Source organism: Argiope bruennichi, chromosome 6, assembly GCF_947563725.1.
Source record: "Argiope bruennichi chromosome 6, qqArgBrue1.1, whole genome shotgun sequence".
NCBI lineage: Eukaryota > Metazoa > Arthropoda > Arachnida > Araneae > Araneidae > Argiope > Argiope bruennichi.
Window position 1 is genome coordinate 39,730,232 of NC_079156.1, and position 17,607 is coordinate 39,747,838.

The 17,607-nt window shown below is 31.7% G+C and overlaps 1 protein-coding gene across 3 annotated transcripts in view; it reads right to left on the reverse strand.

Moving 5' to 3' along the window:
- LOC129972137 (zinc transporter ZIP10-like) overlaps positions 1-17,607 on the reverse strand; it is a 60,272-nt gene that overhangs the window by 25,462 nt on the left and 17,203 nt on the right. The window contains exon 1 of one of the 3 annotated variants that reach the window (XM_056086148.1): positions 9,397-9,457. The exons of 1 other annotated variant lie outside the window; for it this stretch is intronic. The gene's annotated coding sequence lies outside the window, so the exon portion shown is untranslated. Of the gene's footprint in view, positions 1-764; positions 1,300-9,396; positions 9,458-17,607 lie in introns of those variants that run through there. One more of the 3 variants, XM_056086147.1, reaches the window with a different exon arrangement.

Here is a 17,607-nt window from a genome sequence, read left to right on the forward strand (position 1 = left end):
TTATTCTAATTTCAAACCTAAAAATATTTTAACATAATATGACTAGAAAAAAATGACCCTTTAAAGGGTTAAGCAAACATTCGCAATTTATAAATAATGGTATACCGTAATTTCCTCCGTATTATCCACGGCGATATATAATCTGCAGGTGCTACTTTTAGTTCTGACCAAAAAACTTTCAGCAGATAATCTTCACCACTGTATAATCCGCGGATTATACGGCGGATTATCCGCGGCGGCATAATATTAGTGACGACTACTGTAGCGATTAACAGATAATCCGCGGATTATATGCAGGAAATTACGGTAATAATCATGTGAATGTAAAGAAGCTGATTGGAAGCTGACCATTTATAAAGCGTCAATAAAGACATCGTATTATTTAATAATTCAAAGAATTTGCATTTTTTGCAAATTTATGTATTTGACTATTAAGCAAACACTCTAATAAATAATTAATCTGCTTGTGCAGCCGGCTCTGTCTAGCGGCCCAAGACAGTTGCCTAATCGAAAATCCACCAATGACCGCAGAAAAATTGATTTCCCCTACTTATTTTTGCTTTCTGATTGAACATTTTTAATAATTTAACAGCTAAATTAAATATTTTAAAACTTTCGTTCTCTTTTTTTTAAAAAAATACTCTTTAATGAAAAGACCAAAAATTGTTTTTATCACCAAAAGGCAAAACAGAATTTCAACAATCATTCACAAATAAATGCTAAATCATTATTTAATTATCATGAAAAATAAAAAACTACATTACCATCATTGTAACAGCCCAAAAATTCTTCAGCCATTACCAAAAAAAAAAGCATTCTTCTTCTAAAGAGAAGTACCGAATATTTTTTTAAATTTAAAACACAAATCGTCAATTTGAAGGATCATCATTTATACACTTTAACTGGAATCACTAATGCTCATTTCTTTTAAAGCACGATGTCACTCGATTAAATGCCAATTTCATAAATAATTGGGCAAATATTCAGTGAAAACGAAATATAAGAATATCCAACACGCGTGAAATATCCGAATGCTTTATCAAAAATATGCGCAACTAATTACTCGTTCTCGGAAAAACAAAGGCACTTCATCAGAAATCAGAATTGATTATAAGAAGCATGAGAATTTCACATCAAACATAAGCGTGAATTGCTGATGCTCAGAGGTCCGGAAACAACTACACCTTAGTCCATATCCATACTCAGTTGGAAAAAAGAAATGATACCATGTGATTAGCAGAGGCGTTTACTCTGCTACAAAAGATTACGTAATTTTGCAAGCCCAAAAAATAAAGTGGGCTGGACAATACATTCTTTATGAAAGAAGATGACAGTTGATCAAGGTTATACGTAAAGGTGGGAAAAAATCCATTGGAACTTTTATATGCAAATAACGAAAATATTTCAGATGTAAAAAAAATAATCATATAACATCTATGAAGATGTATGAAACATCTATGAAGGATAATATTAAGAAACTATCGCGCCCAAGGCTCTATAAATAAACTAACATAAATGCATTTTGTCTGAAAGAATAAAAGAATTTTCTCAACGAATCCGAGATAATTATGTATTCTTGGAAAGAAACTCTGAAACAATGGTTGGTCTGTTTTTTGTCTGTCTTTCATAGAGACGAGGATAATTATAGATTTCTCAATATCAGGAAAATGTAAATAAGGGCACGTGTATGATTATTGGAGTTGCTGAAAACTTTAAGAAAAGTTAAATATTTAATTAATAACTAAAAATTGAGTGATTATTTTATGAAATTCTTTAATATTAAACCATAAAAATAATTCATTTGATTTGAAACAATTCTTTAAATTTTTCAAATTATGTGCTACTAAATTTCTTCTAGTTAATTAGTAACTAGCCGCCTTTGGCGACCAACTGGTTCGCCAATCTTAATGTTCGTTTAAATTTTAATAATTAAATATTTTACGCAATTCCTGCTTTAATAGATTCTTCTTCAAAATATTTTAAAACTTCAAATTTTGATAGTCATATAATTCACTCATAATATTATAAAAACCTTCAGTCATAACGTAATATGTATCTCTCATTTTCTGTTAGCTCCCGTAGAATTTATGCTTTAAATTAAAATGGAAAGAATTAATCTGCAATTAATATAATAATATTTTTTACTGAAACAAAGCATTTTTTTAATAATATGATTACTGATAACAGAGTCACTGAGCGTTTAAACTTTATGGGCATTAAAGAATATCTTTCTTAATTTATGTAATATCTCAAGAATTTGTCAAGAAAATTTTCTCAGATCATCATGAACAGATCGATTCATTAACAATGTTTAATTTTAAATGCATTAAACACTAAGAAAATAAAATGAATCGTTTAAAATAATCGGTTGAAAACAGGTTTAAAAAAACTACTTAAAAAACGATGTACTTAAAACTATAAGCATATACAAAAAATATATAACTAACATAAATACAATTTAATTACAAAAGCGTGCAACTAATCTAAAAATTATTTAAATCAAGAATCATCCGTTGATAATATTGTCAACAATCAGAACACAATGCGCATGCGTGAATTTTTCTACGCCAGTTGGTGTAACGCTATGCAGATTAGAAATTTTTAATTTCCTTTATTCTGTGTTATTTTAATTCAAAAGTACTTCAGAATTAATCTGAAAGATCGATTCATTAGCAATGTTTAATTTTAAATGCATCAAACATTAAGAAAATAAACAGAATCGTTTGAAATAATCGGCCGAAAAATGTTAACCCTAGCCTCATTACTGTTGGGGGGAAAAAAACTGAAGCCTTACTCATTTGGCGGTGGGGAAAATAGAAGATTTTTTTGGCGGAAAAGTTAGTTTTTAATTAATAATTAAAATTCTAATCAAAAATTCAAAAAAAAGGGACTCTAGGTGCACATTAGACGTATACATGAGCCAAATTTGGTAGCTGTAGGTCAAATGGCCTGGCCTGTAGAGCGCCAAGACACACACACACACACACACACACACACACACACACACATTGAGCTTTATATAAGTATAGATTAACATATTAATGATAAATGAGCCGTGTACATAATATCAATATGATGTCACGGAACTAGGGTCCATTGGAAAGGTCCATGTACAGATTGAACAGAACATATGAAAGATAATCAGTATAACACGGCTTTAGTATTTGATAAATCGATGAAATCATATATACGAAGTTATATCTAAGCGATTTAAATAAAATTAATTATAATACATACAACCGGCGAACCAGTTTGTCGCCTAAGGCGACTAGTTAAGAATGCGAAGTGAAGTTACATTGCCCCCCCCCCAAAAAAGATAAGACTAATAGAACAATTACATTTTCACTTGCGCTATGATATTGTGGGGCCATCAGGAAGGTTCATTTTCACAAAAAAATAGAATAAATCTGAGTTTATTAAATGAACACAGCTCCAATGTATATCATAATTTGATATTAAAAATTACTTTATTAAAGGAATAATCAACAATAAACCATGTCTAGAGATTTAATAATTCGCAAATATTTTAGGAGAACCAGATAGACGATAAAGGCGGCTACCTTTCTATATAATACCTCCGCGCTCCATATAATATCGGTATTTTTTTGATAAAAGATAAAAACATTGCCAAAAACACATATTCTACAAAATGGATACTACAATTTTTCATATTAGGAAAGTAACATACATTAATCTTCATGTAGTATAATTTTTAATTCTTAAGTTTTAAATATATTTATTTAAAAAGAAAATCTTCATAATATAATTTATTCTAATTCGCATTAGCTTTTAATTACTGTAATAATATTTCAAATGACTTACCGTGTATCGCGGTGGCATAATGAAATAACAACATGAAAAAAATAGGTTAAATATAATGCACAGATTTTCTAAAATAGGAATCAAAAATTTTATTTGTTTATTTTTTAATCAGAAAGTTATATAAACGCCAATATCCGGTTGTTATACCAGAAGAATTATCTTTTGCAATGTATGAAATGGGAAAAACATAAACAAAAAATATTTCAATTAATATTGCGCGGATATTGTTTTAAGAAGTATAGAAAAATTTGATTAAAAAATGAGTTCGTAGGAGTTGAAAGGAAAAAAAAAATCTTCCTGTGATTTTATAAATTTTAAAACTCTTATTTTCTAGAAATGTAAACAAAGATTAAATTTAGGTTACAGAGACAATCAAACAAATAAAATTATTCCAAACATTTCGTTACGTAATTTTAACGTAAATTACTATGGAAAATTACGTGGAAATAGTACATAGATAACCATCCATCGATTTGTCAAGGCACTATTTTCATAAAAGAATACGTGTTTCACGCTTATATTAAATGGTAGATATTTTAAAATGACATTTTTGGCTTTCCTGGGAATGCATCATTAAAAAAATGTCATTAATTTAAGAATTTTTTTTCAAGCTTTAGAACAAAATTACTAGAAAATTATGATTTAAAATAACTAGTGGAAGTGGTCTTCCTGAAACTTTCTTGTTAATTCCCCCTTTTCCTCCCTCCTCAATAAGAACTATGAACGCCACAAGTGTGCAGATTTTTATTTTCACATAATGTTAAGTGCTTCGTAGAACATTAAAGAAAACCAAATATGGATTTTCGATATCTTTTTTTTCCCAATCAACTGTAGCCAAAATTTGTGACAAAACAATATATATAACCCTAATGTACGTAGCACTTTAATCGCTCTTATTACTTATTGAGGAATGGCAACTCAAATATAAATAAACTACCAAACGAATTTCAGACAATTTCATTATGCGCTTTTTAAAGGCGATATTGAATCGACACTTCCTTTAGTTAGTTAATAGAGCAACAAAATGCAATTAAAAATGCTCTGAAGAGCGATCACCGTGTCACTAAAAAATCCATTCTACCCCATGAAAGAAGACAAAAAGAAATCAAGAAAAAGACGTGATACAGAAAGTTCAATGGGGTTCAATAACAGTCTTTTGATCGCCCCCAGATGGGTAAAAGCTATGATTTTCCTAGGTTCATATCTTCCAAAACAATTATCTCACAAAAATGGTCTTTGTATTATCTTAAGACTAAAAAATTACATTTTGAATGATGTCAATTCCCTTTCCGTACAATATTTTCTCTGAATTCAATAATATTTTTTCATTCAATTAGAATATCGATTTGTTTCATAATGGAATTCAAATTCAACCAACAGATCATCCAATCCTATGTTTTCAAACTTCGTAACAGGATTTTCATTTCTGCTTTTATTTCGTAATATATACATTGTTTAATTTATAGTAAACTGGTTCATTTGAATTTATATTTTTCAGTCATATCAACTAAAAATAATTTTTTTTAAAAAGTGCACTTTTATATTAATTATTTAACAAAAATCCATAATCCGGGAGAACAAGATAGTCACCAAAGGCCGCTAGTATGCTAAAGTTCATTTATTTGTTGCATCATTTAATATATCCCAGGTACTTTTCCGTTAGCCGGGCGCAAGCGAAAAATCGCCAAATAATGTAGAATTCCGCCAAATATCTTATGTCAAAATCTCGTTTGGTTCACAATTGGCGACATTTGCGACCGGCTAACGGAAAAGTACCATATCCCGTTTGCATATATATGTAATGAGGCGGATTGAGGTCCATACTTTTTAACAAAAATTCTTGGAAATATTAATAATCTTTGAAAATTTTAGGTTCCTCCCTTTGAATAAATAACACAGATGAGAAAAAAAAAAGGGTTCAATATCCCAAGAAGATATTATTTGCATTGTTAAAAATTAATTTCATATTTCATCATCCATGACAGTTCTGGTTCAAAATCAAAAAATCAATTAGGTTCAAGAATTTACACACCACGTACGAAAACCTATACATAAAATTTCATTCAATTAAGCCACTGCATTTTCCAGTTACGTCATTTACATGCGTGCGAAAGTACAGACAGACAGAATAGTTAATCTCTTGAAGGATTTAGTTCGATATGCGCTAAATGTTAAATACGTGTACCAAATTTTATTTTCTCCGGTCTTTACATTTAGTAGTCATCACGCTTACTGGCACTCAGATATACAGACCGCACACCTCTCGTGAATGGATTTTGTCAAAAATTTGAGGATGTTATCGACATATTTGATACGAAAAAACATTCTAGATTTCATCCGTCTGGCTAAAACATTTTTGAGTTATGATATTTCAAGTTTAATATCGGTTTACATTTTCGAAGCTAAAATTGTGTACTAAATTTCATCCTGCTAGCTTTTTATATATTATAGCTACTGTTAGATTTCTTGTAAATGGATTTCAGTCGAAATTCGATAGAAATCAACAAATTTGGTATTAAAGTCACATGCTAAATTCCAACAATATAGCTCAAAGCATTTTTGATTTCACTCGTTTCCAGACAGACATAGTTCCAAAAGTGTCGTTTTGGAACTCGGAAAGGTTTGAAAAATGGAAATCTGTTAAAATCTCAAGTCCGAATTTTCTGATGATTACAATACTTTTTCTCTATATATTTCATAAAAGAGAAAGTAAAAGTTAAAGAACTATAAGTATAATCATTCGCCATAAAACATTTAATTCTTAACATACTTCGTCGATTTTGCGAATAAAATCAACAAAAATAAATGAAATAAAATAAAATCAGCAAATAGAATTAAGATAAAAAGTTCAATTTTATTACGACATTGCCAAACGATATGAAAATATAAATACCATATCTTTAACAAACGAACAATAAAAGAACAGATATTTTAAGAAACAATAGAAACTGTTTGAATTAAATGAACAATGAAAAATATTATTTTATATTATGTATTATTTAAAAAAGAAAAAAAAGAAAAGGAAATCATCTAAATTAGGAAATAAAAAGTTTACAATTGAATCGGCACCAATGAAAGCATATTCTTTTGTATTTTAATTAAAAATTACTTTTGTGTGGCAATATTTTTATCGACCAAATAATTCATAATAAGTTGAATAAATAAAAATTAAGAATTCCACTTAAAATCGCTTAGAGATACACATTTGCATCCTTTACATTTGATAGCTCGGTCGAAAATGGATTGGCTCTCTAACAACGAAGCTAATTACAGAAAGAATCGCATTCGATCTTATTGCTAACAGAAATATACTCGAAATAATGTATCTGCGCGCGAAAAAAGGATCGACGTTTCAATGACGTTCGATTTGATTTCCGCGTTCCTTAACCTACTTTGTTTTAGCAATATGACAGCGGGATGATAAAATACATAAAATCATTTCAATGATTCAGGAAACTACACACAATAAATTTCACTGACATTTTTTTTTTTTTTTTTCTTTCCTCCTTCGATCTGCTAGCGGCACTTCGTCCAACTTTGCTCTGACTCCCAGTAAGATTACGATTGCATTTCATGACTGAACCCTGAGATTATTTTTTAATTCATACTAGCCGTCTTTGATAACCAGATGTTCACTTATCATATAATCAAATTTGATGGATTATATCTTATCACGCCAAAGGAAAGTACTATTTTAAATTACACTTCCACAATAACGTGGAACATTCTGATTGGTTAACTTTGCAGACCAAGTAGTAAAGTTTAGTTATATTAACGTCCCGTTGTAAAGCAACACTAGGGTTATTTTGGGACGGACCTCGTGATTTTGAACAGCAGTCAGATGACGAGGACGACACCTGCTAAGTAGTGAAATCAATTCAGTTGTTGAGAATGGGCTTTCACGTTATCTTTCGAGAATGGAAAGCGAGTGAGATGGGGGGCGGGGGGGGGCAAGCGACCATTGATGTATATAAATCCATGAAATTGAAACAGGGGTTGGGAGTAGGTGACTCTCGCGGTTGTTTGTCTTGTTGCTGTTTGTTTGGTTTCCCTTCCCTTTCTTTAGAGAATATATAGTGAAGTCGAATCTTTGAGATTTCCCGAAAACGAAAGTAATGGAGATAAACCTTTAGCCATCCTCTGCTGACCGAGAAAATTTGATTTTCCTCTGTTTTTCGCCGCATTAGAACAAACAAAAATAAAAACTCAAACAAATAAACATTTATAAAGCGTTTTAAAAGTTAAAAATGTAGAAGAACGCTTGAAGCACGTAACGGCCGCCCTGCAGAAGTTTCACTTGAACGCGCTAGAAGCGTTACGGACGACGATGAGGTTAAACGACCCTAAAAACATATCTAACGTGCATAAATTTTCAAATGAAATTTTAAAAAAAATGTACGAAATCAGTTTAGTAGTTGGAACTGGAAGACCTATATACTTAAATATAGAGATAATTACGGAGATTCCAAATTGAAAAGACCACAGAAATGAATATTGCGAACCATCTTTGGCTTAAAATCTTTGTCTTGCATATAAGGATATGATTTACAACGAAATATATTAGCCTAAAAGCATCATTCATTAAAAAAGAAAAAAAAACCATCATACATTAATTGAAGACATTTAGCGACAGTATAGAAAGAAAAATGATTAAAACAAAAACATTTTCAATACCAATAAAAGAATTATCATTGTCTGTAAGGGGTGAATTTCACTTGGAACAAATCTGCTTGCCGTAAATTCGCAACCTGGAATTACGATTTAAATCGGATAGACTTTAATGGGCATCACAGAGTCTCCAGACAAAGGACAACCGTTTCAACCATCTGCATAGAAAGCCGCTACTGCGCACAACTGAATTCATGTAAGATAAGAAAATTCTTAGGAAAGCCAAGTGACATTCGCAAATTCCGGCTTAAAATCCGAATTTGAAAATTCTAATTTTGTGCAGAAAACTACTGTGAGTTGACTGCATCCATATAAGTTGGATTTAATCCACAGGTAAACCACATTTAACACTTGGACTCGGAACAGTTATGCGATGCAAAATTATTCGTCTAATATAAGGGCTTGTTTATTGTTCCAAAAAATAAATATATATAATTGTTTCAAGTTGAATTTCCCCGAAAAGTTAATTTACATCTTTTTACCATTCTGTAGGTATTTTTAACAATCAAAATTGAAAAAGAAATAAATAAAATGTCAAAATGATGCACCGTCTTGAATGGTGACCATGAGTTACCTCTGGTGTGCAAAGGGTAAAACCACAAATTTCAGCACAAAATAAAACTTTCAAATTCGCAACTAACTTTGTGCAAAAAACTGCCCATGTGAGGCAACTATATTCATACAAGTTGCAACTAATCCATAGGGAAAACACATTACACCCACAAATTTCGGCACAAAATAAAACTTTCGAATTGACAACCAACTTTGTGCAAAAAACTGCCCATGTGAGGCAACTATATCTATACACGTTGCAACTAATCCATAGGAAAACAGCAAATAAAACTAAGGAAATTCACAATCAACTTGGCGTGCTATTTTTTTTAAGTCAATAAGAATATCACTTACCAAATCTGATACAAAAAGAATCGAACCAAACGACGTGACACCTAGAACGGGATATTAGTCCATCCGCTGCTGTTCCCCATAAAGCTTTTGCACCAACTAAAGCATCTCTAAATTCTTATACAGCATAGTGAAGGACAACGGTAAATTCCCAGCGCTCGTTAGGAAGTATTAATTGCTATTTTACGCCACGGGGAGCCCATTGTTGTCACATGGATCATATGTGATAGACGACCAAGGTGTCTAATGTTGAGCACAGGGTCGCCGATACACCTGGTCTGGTTATGAAAGAGAATTTAATGAAGCGAAAATCTATCTTGTTCGTCATTTCGTTGCGGAAGATGACACGGTGATTTGATACAGAAAAGCAAAGAGGCAATTTGACGTCCAGGGACTTGAAAGGTATTTATTTATACAGAAAAATAATGGAATTTCAAAAAGCGTTTACGTTTTTGAAAGTAATTTATGATCAAAAAATTGGAAATCATAGCACAATATATCACTCTACAGCAGATAAAATAAAAAGAACTGGAGCAAAATTCATGCAAATGATAAAATGTGATTTATTTTTTGTGGGGGGGGGGGGAAGAGGGATAAGTAATGAAGGCTATTTTTTTTAAATTTTTATTTAAAAAGAATAAATGTTTTTAACTGATTGACTATATTTTTATAGCGCAAAAGCCAGACCAGAACATTCTGCGCAAAATTCAAGGTATTATTTTAATATCTTAATCTGATTCATCATTAAAAGATTAAGAAATAAAATAAAATAATAAAGGAATCAAAAAAGACAAAATCAGTCAAATAACATTACTAAATCCCTTATCACTAACAAAATATTTTTTTTTTATTCGGTATATCTGAAAATAAATCTCTCAAATTTGGGGGTGCATAATTATGACATCATATTCTAAAATTATTAAAATTAGAGCATTCAGTCAGAATATGTCTTATTGATGAAACTGTACTGCATGAAGAATACATAGATTGTGATTTCACCTTTTAGTAAGTGGATTATGAGTAAAATATAGGTGGACAATCCAGAGTTTTGTCCATTTCTCAGCCATTCTATAATTAATATTGAAAACTTTTGATAGATGATTGTATACAGTTTAATGCTTATAAAATGTGCCTCTTCCAAACCTTTACACGCAATAATAAAAGAAAAGTAAAGAAAAATGCTGAAGTTTATATATTATTCTTATTTTTAAAATGTCTGCACTGCAACCACTTTAAAAGTTGACAGTTATAACAATTTTAAAAAAAATTCCTCTCGGTAAGCTGGAAAGCAACGGTAGATTCCGTTACATCTCAGTTATTATCCGGCAACATAAATACCTGTTGTTAGAAGCAGTCAAAACTAGGCCTTGAAAATCAATTTTCAACCTTTAACTTCTAAGATATTGCAAATATCGAAAAACTTCAAATATAAAAGTTGTTCGTTTTAATAAGACGCTATTTTGGCAACTGGATTAATTTCTCTGTCATAAATATTAAGAAAGTTAATGCGAAATGAAAATGTTACCCCCCCCCATACAACATTCCTCCCTATGAGTTAGATGGTCTATTTACACACTCGTCAGGAATTTTTACATTTCTAACATATTCCAAGCCAGTGAAAATCCAAACAAAATTATTCTAATTATCCTGCTCACAAGATAACATGGGCAAAACGTAATACGCATATACGACTTTTGAACGAAGGATGGTTTGGGGTTCTAGGGACCATGATCGGTAAAGAAGTGAAGAAATTTTCCCGAAGTCTTGTCATGAGAACCATTGCAATAGGGAGTCTTCCTATAGGAATCTACCTAAAAAAATTTACTGGATGTTTTCTTTCTTTTTCTTTTTTTTCACGTGGTGAGGGCGCTGTGATGCAAGTTTACGCCCTTTCAAAAGAGACATTATATCATTTTTATTGACATTCCAGTTTGGAGATTTTGTTATCCCTTCGACTGCTGCTCTTTTTTGGATCAAAAGAAAAAAAAATTAGGATAGTTTAAATTCATTTAATAACTAAAAATCTTTTCTTTACCCCTAATATGTATTATATATATATATATAGAGAGAGAGAAAGAAAGACAATTTTTTTTATTATTATTTACACACACACACATATTATATATATATATATATATATACAGAGAGAGAGAGTATTTTTTTTTTATTATTATTGATACTTAAAAGGAAGCGTATTTTAATCTGTTAAGCGGTTGGCATGAAGTATTTCAATAAGAAACTATCCTTAAACTTATCCGAAGGAGTTCGAATTTTTTTGAAGATTACAAAACTTTATCTATATTTCCTATACGACAGAATAAAAAGCAAATGTCATATCAACAATTCTCATAATTGATATTAATTTTCATTTGATGAAAGCTTTTTCATGGAATTTATATTTCAAGCTTTAAAGTCTAGGAATCAATTTTCATTTTTCAACAATTCTAAAAATAATTTCGATGTAGTATTTTTTTTATAAAGTATTTAATAATAAAGTTTTTCAAAATATGCTATTATATTTTAAAATAAACAACATATAAAGAAACAATACAAGGAATTACAAAATCGACGCTCTTTGCGATCTGGCTATAAACACTGAAAATCAATAAATAATCTTTATATTGGTAGATCCAAGGTTTATTTATGAATACGGTGATAAATATAAACTTTCGTTAATTTCGAATTCTTTAGCTTGCTTTTTCTTGATTTTCTATTAATAAACTTGAAATTAAACATATGAAATTTTGTAGTCATGTTTTGATTGATGTTTTAAATCAAATCATTCGGTGCTCATTGTTTTAAGGAAAGCTGAAATGCCTCAGATAAAACTATTAAATAAACTAACAAAAGTGTTTTAAAAGATTGAAATCTGCTATCGAAAATTTCAAGTTATCATGTGAGAATATTAAGTCACGTGGTATAAATCCGACAGGAAAATATATCCTCACATGACTGATATTTCGCGATCACCAAAATTTATAAATTTTTAACCATCTCAAAAACAATCGAGTTCCAAATTTTCTTTTTTCGAGGCGATTTTTTTTTTTCCGTGAAAAATCAGTTTAAACCGGTTTTAAGCAATCACGTGACTGTCAGATTACGTAAGCGTGGATATTTAGTAAAAAAATATTTTTATCTTACGATCGTTCAAGCTCCAAAACTTTTTCTGCCAGCTAGGAAAATTTAAAATTTTAATACATATATAACTTTCGATACTTCTCCTGGCTCTTTCGCATTCTTTCCCCTTTTCTTTTCTGCGCTTCTTCGGGCGACAACTTTCTTACGACCCTGCCCTCTATTTTCAGCCCGTTCATATTTTCAGTGCATTTTGTGACTTCAAAAAAAAAACCAGAAACCAAAACAACATCATGTTCTCACATAATAAAAATACTATAAGAATATCCCATTCTAGTGTACACTGAGACAAAGTTCTAGATTCTTATATATTATATATATATCAAATTACCTAAAATGTCATATTGGGACTGAACGAAAGGAACTATTTAAAAGAAGAAAAATGTGGTATTGAAAAATGTGATGGTGTGAAAATAAATATGAAGATGATCTCTGGCCCCAATAAGATTTATTTAATGGTAAGACTTTAATAAATCAAATGACGCTTTATGCTATACTTTAACTTCTGTAGATCATAAGAAATACAGAAATCGGATAATTTTTCGACAGACTGCACATTAAATAATCCTAATAAATAAATGACTCCCAAGGCCATTTTTTCCACCGACAACAATAAAATTCATTAAAAAAAAATTTCACCTTCAAGGTAGAAAACATTTGAATACTTAAATTTCAGGTCTACAAAGCTTTTATTTAGACATTCATTTGAGTATCAGCGTCTATTCACTTTTTTTTTTTTTTTTTTGAGTTCAGAAAGTATTATAAAGAAATTCTGAGAAGTTTTGCTAAAGAACACTTTTAAATTAGGCTACAGAAACTGTCAGAGCTGGATTTAGAAACAAATTCTAACCAGCGGGAGCGGCCGCCTCAACAATTTCCCGCAAACTTTCTAATAAAGGTGTTATCCTAGAGAACGCCTTGCATAGCATTGGCGTGCAATAATTACGAAATATTATTTACAATTACCGTAAATAACTACTTAACATTTTTACTTAATCTATTGGCAACTTTATCCTTGGAAAAAAAAATTTGGCGATTAGTCCCTGGCATGCGGTTTATAGTACCGAAAATCGAATCTGTGTTTTAGACGTTTTTTTCCAACCGATTGAAATAAAAATTTGACTCAGAGCTACACTTGTAGTCACAAAACCGCATACAAAATTTCATATTGTTACAATCCTGTAATTTTGCTTCCCAGGGCGAATAGTGTCATCTTAAGAAAGACCGTTTTACAGTCATCTGTATTGGATGCTGTCGGATGCCAAGCCAGTGATCCCAGAGCTTGGCGACGAATTTGGCGATAAAATGGATAATGCTTGAACTTCGAGAATTTTATCGATTCATCCATTAGGAACCGAGATACGCCTGATTAGTCTAGAAGCTTCTAATCCTGCGTCCCGAGAACTATAAATGCCGGCACTCTCAAGCTGCAGGTGGAGTAATTGTAGTCGCCGACAAGTAACGAGTCTTCGAGAGAATAGCTAAGTCACGGCGATTTACCAGCGTTGTGTAGAGCGAGTACTGAACTGCTGTGTGCCGAATCCAGTTGTCTGCTGTGGAGGCAACGTCATATATTGTGTTTAGTAGCCAGTTGTGAGAAGTAATGAGTCGGCAGCTAAAGCGAGAGAAGACAGCGAGAAGTTCAGCCGTTGGAGAGACGGTAGAGCGAAGCTCCCAGGATCACCTCTCCTGCTGGATTCTGTCCAGCCGCATCCTGTGCTGTGGACGATTACTACTTATGGTCTACTGTCTGCTATAATGTGCTGTCCTGTGTTCGTCTCGGCTGTAAATATTTGTCGTCTGTATATTCGTCGTCTTTATGTACTCTTGGCTTCGTGTAAATAAACGTTGTCGTTGTTTTCTACTGTCGCCTGCTGACTGTGTGTTCCCTTCACCATATACCCACTATCTAAAAGAACCCGACGGCAGAGGTGAAATCCGTAACAATATATTTAAGTCGTTGTGACTTTGAGTTATCGCGTTTACAGGATAACAGGAAAATACAGACTAACAGATAGTCAAATCGCTGCTGGACTTGGCTCTAAATTTCAGATGTGCCTAAACTATAGGCGTTAATTCTATGTATCGAACTTTACCTATCTAGCTATCTTCGTTATGTGCTTATCGTGTTAGCCAGACAAACGAACTTCCTCCGAGCAGATTTTACTCAAAATTTGATAGAAATCGGCAAATCTGGTATACAGACCGTATATAAAATTTAATCCGTCTGGATCAAATCGTTTTTGAGTTGTCTTTGTTACAGACAGACAGATAAGACATTTTCCAAAAACGTAAGGAGGTCTAGAACGTGAAGATTCGTGAAAAGCACGAGTTCGAATTTGTTGACAATAATTATACTTTCTCTATACTACGTATACAAAAAAGTTTGAAAAATTTTGAGATTGAACAGTCTGAAAAAAAGATTTATACTCAGGTTGGAACACATTAAATAAAAGAAGGGATATCCTTTTATTACGAGCAAGCAGATTTGCAATTACGATAGACGAAGAACATTAGAGTGTCGTAACTAAATTTAGCTGACTATTGATTTGATTGCAGATGTTCCTAGACCGCTTCTTTTGGAATCTTCACCCCCCCCCCGGTCCTGATCGTTATACAAGTCATTATTTCTCAGCTGCCATGACGAATCAGTCACGATGTGGATAATATTGTTCATCGGAATTGGAACTTCCTTTCTGTGCATAGTTCGTTTCGAATTCCAGGAGTTGCACCACATTATTAAAACTACATAAGATACTTGCTTGTATAGATTATTTTTATCCTTAAGTAAATCACAACCTAAATAAATTTTCCGTTTTCCGTTCATTTACAAGATAAATGTCATGTTTACTAGAGATGAGGTTATTATCTATTATGAAATAAAATCTAGAAACTATTTCGTATTGAAATGTAAAAGATGGCTAGCTTCTTGATAGATTTGCTGGAATATTCTTTTTAAAAGAATATGGCATACATTTTCTCATATTAAGAAAAACCTATATATTACATACAAAAAAAAAAAAAAAACCTGACAAAAAAATGCAAAATGTAGAATATAAATTTCTCTTTCTTTTGCTGATTACTTACACATTATTTTGCTTCTAAAAAACAGGGATAAAAAGTTAGCCACAAATATTGGCTATCTTGGTTGTACCTCAAAAATACATACAGCAAAATATGAATTCTATTATGATAAAACTTCATATCTTACTCACTTCTAAAAATGAGAAACATTTTTAAAAATAGGGTAGTAGTACGACGTTTCGTGTCATGTTTCTTCTTTCGATGTTATTAGGGCTTAAAATATGAATTTACAAAATAAAGTGGAATAATCTAATATGAGGGGGGGGGGGGAATCACAATAATAAAGTTCGTTATTGATTGCAAAATTGTAGGAATCCCTCCACTTTACACAATTTTAAAAATTGAGATAGGTGGCGTTGCTCGTTAACCTATTTGGTGCGGGTTTAGTTTAGTTTTAGTTATATTAACGTCCCGTTTTTAAAGCAACACTAGGGCTATTTTGGGACGGACCTCGTAATTTTGAACCGCGATCAGATGGCGAGGACGACACCTGAGCTGGCACCCCCTTCTCCACACCACGCCACACCAGCGGGAGGACGTTTAACATGCACTAGACCCACTTACACGACGATTCTTCGGGTCTCGAACCTGAAACCCTCCGGTTCCGAAGCCGAGACCTTGCCACCAGGCCACCGCGGCCCACTTTTGGTGCAGGTTGTTAAATTTTTGAAATGAATAAAAATGAATGAACGGAATAAATAAAAAGAACATTGAATAGGATTATTTGGTTGTTTAAACATAATTTTACTATAAAAAACACTCTCTCTTCTGATTTGGGGATACTGCCAACTACAGCAATCGTCATACTACAACAACAACTACAGCATATATATTCAGGAATCGTTAAGTAAATTTCTTAAGACAATAGCGATAATCATGAATACTTCATAAACATTTTATTAATAATCAAAGAAATTTAAAATATTTCAATATGAGCCATTTTAGATTAAATTTTGCAGAAGACTAGGGGGCTTAGCCCCCTGTTTGCTTTCGCTCACCAACTCCCAAGTTGTCCGATATTTAAGTTGGTCAGTTCAAGTTTTTAGATTGCTCTGACCATTCTTTCAACATTGGAATCTTAATCTTTCCATGACGACAACATACATTTGCCAATTAACCTACTTCCGATTCAAAACTCAAAACCCTGCAATTAGATTTTTCTTTTCTTTTTTGCTTATATCCAATATCTAAATATTCATTCAATTTTTCACATTCTGCCGCCAACATAACAGTCTCACAATCAGCTTTTTTACCATTTGATATCGCTGAACGTCCAGTTATTATTTTTAAAAAATGCAGGGTTACACATGCATTGCTTATGTATTCAGACGATTGCTAGCCGATAGACGGAAAATTCCTCTTACTCGAAAAAGGTAAACAAACCGGAAAGCTGTCCGTTAATGTTGCCACAAACGGTGTGGCTAAAAAATAAAATTACAAAATTATTAAAAATTATTATTAACTCATTTTCTGTTAATCAGAGCTTCACTTTTCCTTCTGTGCCGCCATTTCACAGTCATGTGCAATATAAATACGCAATATGACGAAATAATAATTGAGAGACAAATTAAATCTTAAATTATGAATAAAAATCATATTAATTCCATAAAAATATTAACTAAGATTCAAAATGAATAAATATGTAAAACATAGATGTTAGAATTTAAAATATTCATTAAATTTTTTTATGAAATACAAATATTGGGAATATCTCATTATTTCGAATGAAATTGCTCGAGGATAGTGTATTTATTTCATACAAAGGGATGCATATTTTACATACTGAAATGTTTCCGGTAAAAAGTAGCATTTTTCACGCATAGTTGTGAGATATTACAAAGCGGACGGTGTCCCCATATGAAGACACCTTTTGAGCATCCATTTTGATACGTTCAAAAATAAATTTAAATCTTTCAAAAAAATAATGAAATACTACATCAAGGATATAGGAGAAAAGTTTGTTATATAAAAGGTTACTGGAGAAAATCCTCCAAG